Raw genomic sequence first — 4,137 nt, 5'->3', positions numbered from 1 at the left:
ACTTAAACAAACAGCAAATAACCCATAACTCATCTATTTCTTGAAAAATATACTTCTGACACTAAATTAACTTTCTTCCCTTTCTAAAGCGTGTTTCCCGCTGGTGTTTTTAATACATCTGCTCTAATTGGTCGTTTCTTTTAAACTAGGTGCTATTGGTTACATTATTATCGTCTGCTATTGGTTTATTTTCGAAAATGGAAAATTTTGGAGACGAAGAAATAACAAAATGTGCAAACCAAATTCTAATTTTTATAATATTGAAATTATAAAAGACAGTTTATGATTAATATATGTAGAAATTTGAAAGCTTTATAAATAAATAAAATTTTTGTTTTTTTTTGTTTGCTCTTTCCGCTCCTTGGACCTCTTTTAGCAAGCCCGTTTAGGTTCGGTCAGGGCCACAACGGGGTGGTCGAGTGGTGAGGGACGGGGGTCGACATATCCGGTCGAATCACCCCCTGAAAACTTCATGGAGATTTTTTCGAGCCGTCCGGATTCGATCCCGGATTCTCCAAAGCGGTAGGCTGACACCTTGGCCTCTCGGTCATCCGACCGTCGATGATAATATTATAAATAACGAGTATCAAATACAAATTAGAAAATGTATTTAAACTTAAATTATGATTATTTAATGCCTTTTTTTTCATTTTTGGCCCACAGTAGTCAAAATTACTGAAAACTGGTAGTTTGTCAAGAGTTTGCGCCTCGCCTGCGGGTTGGCTACGTGGAATATTTCGGATTTTCTTCGCGTGTCTAACACCTAAGTAGAAGCCAGTTTCCCACAGAAAGTTCTCCTGGGAAGCACCCTCCTTGGCAGATTGTCCAAGTGTTGCCTTATTCTATCAATCCTATTCTTTTTACTTTTGACTCTTCTCGACCAAACGGTCGGATCGCCGAGCGGTTAAGATAGTAGCCTACTGCTTTGGTGGACTCGGGATCAAATCGAAAAACCCAGGAATATTTCGGGGAATGGTCCGTCCGGATATGTCGGACTCCGTTTCTCACAGCCCGGTCAAGCCGACGAGAAAAAATCCATAATGGGCTTGCTAAAAAAAGATCTTATTAGGGCCCACAAGACGAAAAGAGTCAGAAAAAACAAAAAAGACTCTTTTCGCTCTGCGGAAACTAACAGGATCTGTCGAACAGATGGCCCAGGCGAATACCACATCAGTCTACCATTCTGCGGCCCGGAATTACCGGTAAATCTGGGCAGGTCGAATAAAACTCCAGGAATCTTTCGGGGCGGTTTGACCGGATATGTCAGGCTCTATCTTTTTACCACCCGGCCACCTACGTAAAAAGTATCTTTTTAGTATCCCATAAAAACTAATAGAACCAGGTTGAATAGTAAAGCTCAGAGAAAACATCTAAATAAAGAAAAGTTTTGAAAATTGTAACATAAGAATACTGGAACCATATTTGACAGTAATAGTCAACGTGTAAATAAAGTGCATATTACACAGACTACAACTACAGGAAGTTTTGGATGAAGCAATGTCACCATGATAATAAATCAGGAAACAAGCATCATCATAGAAAAAGGCTTACTTTGTGCCTTAAAATTGTTAGACCTGTAATAATTTGGCTGAGTGAAGGACCTTTAAGGTACAAAACAAAGCTCAAAGTCTTATGAGTTCAAATTTTATTTAAAGGCTGAGTTTAATGATATGTATTGTTTATATGTAGATACAAAACGTTATTTCTTGACGAATTTTTGTATAATAAATATTCTGGATTTTAATAAAAGCGGAATATCTATAAGTTATTATTCTACTTATATATTTATTTATTGACACCGAGCGAATGTAAGAATCGCCTGTCGGGGTCTAGCAGGTGCAAGGATCGTCTCTCCGTGGCGGACAAGTGTAAAGATTGCTTTCTCGTGTGGCTAGCTACTGTTTTCTTCTGATCACACACGAACATACACACACACTCTCTCTCACTCTCATACACACACGCACGTCCTTACACATTCAAACACGTGTCAGCGCTCGGATTAGAGTGAAAGATAATTTATATGAACGGTACTAACACTAATTAAAATTTTTTAAATTACAAAACGCAACGCTTCGCCGCAATTCTATTGTGATAAGACAAAACAGCGCGGTGTCTCTAGTTTAATAAATTGCTTTTTAAAGGCTAGCTAACCTAGCCACTATAGACTAGTCCATGCGTGTCAACTGTAAGGAGACTAAGGACCGGAACCCGTTTAGCCCCCATAATATTTTAAGTAATGCCAGACCCCCTCTCAAAGGTAAAGGATAAAATCCAGATTCTCGATCTTTTCATTTCCTACATAAACTAATAAATATGTAGGGATTTCGCGACACACTGTACATCATAAATTTCTTTTAATTTGAATAATTTTAGTACATATTTATTATTCATAAATTCAAAATGAATATAGCAAATTTTACAAAATCCATAATGAATATTTAATCGGTGGAACTAATGAAGTACTGTCATTTTTATATTTACGGACTTTTTGCAGATAGATTCACTTTCGGCCCACCAGTGGCCAAGTGGTCTTCGTTCTCTGAACACTGGGGTCGTGGATTCGCACCTCGCTCGGACGGGTTGGTCACGTGAAGTTTTCCGGGTTTTCTCCACGTTTGTAACGCCTAAATAGGGGCCAGTTTCCTTTAAAAAGACCTCCCCGAAAGCACCCCCCAGGCAGATCGCCTAAAGTGTCGCGTTGCCATAACCAAACAAACAAACAAGATTCACTTACTTACTTTCAGTTTCTCCTTTATTGATTTCAACCTTTTTCTCTTGTTTTAATATATACGGGTACAACTTTCGAAAAATGAACTGGAGATAAGCACATAGTGCCAACATCTCTTCAATGCAAAGATCTACACGTATTTACATTAAGATTGATTGATTCGTGTTTTTCCCCAGTTCTTCAATAAAAATTCTTTAATATTTAATAAAAATATTTATGCACCAAAAAGGTAATGATCCGGAATTCACTTTTTTCAAATTGTTTATTTTTGTTATCAACACAAAAGTTAAACTAGACCAGTGGGGACCAAACAACGTGTGTCGCGGACCAAATCCGGCTTGCGGCACACGTTAATCTTGTACGCGAACATATTTGACACATTGTATATTCTGTATATTACGTACTGTACTGTACATAACAAAGATAGGGCCTACTTTTGTAATATTATATATGGAATATACAAAACATTTGTAGTCTGCTTATCTATGTCTTATGCGCAATTTGGCTTGCCAAGCGGAAAGTTCAGGTAACAATGGCCTAGACCAGGGATCACCAAACTACGACCATCCGGCCCACGGCCGCACTTTGCCACAAATGAACTAAAATATAATTATTTATATGGAAATATCATAGATTGTAGATAAACTTACTATGTAAAAAAATTAAGTGTAAGTAAAAATGCCTAAATTTGACAGTAATATAATTTTTAGAAAGATCAGTGAAATAAAAAATTCGGTGACCCTGGCCTAGACGGTTAACTTTGTCTATTTTTCTTTCTTTTGCGTTTCCATTCGCTCAGTAGGCACTAAGAAGGCTGTTTTAATCATACCCATAGCGAGTTCGGCCAGACCCACAATGGAGGTCAAGTAGTAGGCTAAAGGATATAATACACCACCCATGAAAAATTCCTGAGATTCGTCCGAGTCTCCCAGAGAGTTAAGCACACGCCTTAATTGTTTTAGCCATTCAATCATCGACGGTTGAGGCTTGAAGACCAGCCTTAACGTCCGAGTGTTTCATTTGAGGCCTGACGAGAAGCCGCAACGAGTATAGTAAAAACAATTTTAGTGTTCTTATGGCAAAAAGAATATTTTTTTAAAATTACTTTTAGAATATTTTATCTGAATCAATTCATTATTTTTAAAATTAATACTGTTATGATGTATTTACAAATTATTATAATTAATACAACGATGTTAAGTTTAAGAACTGTATGTTTTTCATTATAATATAATTTATCTTGCATTTCATTAACAGATATGGTCCATGTGACTAGTCTAAACAATTTTGATAATTGCATGCGGTACAATATAGGCCTATATATATATATGTGTGTGTATGTGTGTGTGTGTGTGTGTGTGTGTGTGTGTGTACAGTACATACATACGTATAGATTAATTATACAGTAT

Source organism: Centruroides vittatus, unplaced genomic scaffold (genome assembly GCF_030686945.1).
Source record: "Centruroides vittatus isolate TY-2023 unplaced genomic scaffold, ASM3068694v2 scaffold_861, whole genome shotgun sequence".
NCBI classification, from domain to species: domain Eukaryota; kingdom Metazoa; phylum Arthropoda; class Arachnida; order Scorpiones; family Buthidae; genus Centruroides; species Centruroides vittatus.
This window is presented reverse-complemented; position numbering follows the sequence as displayed.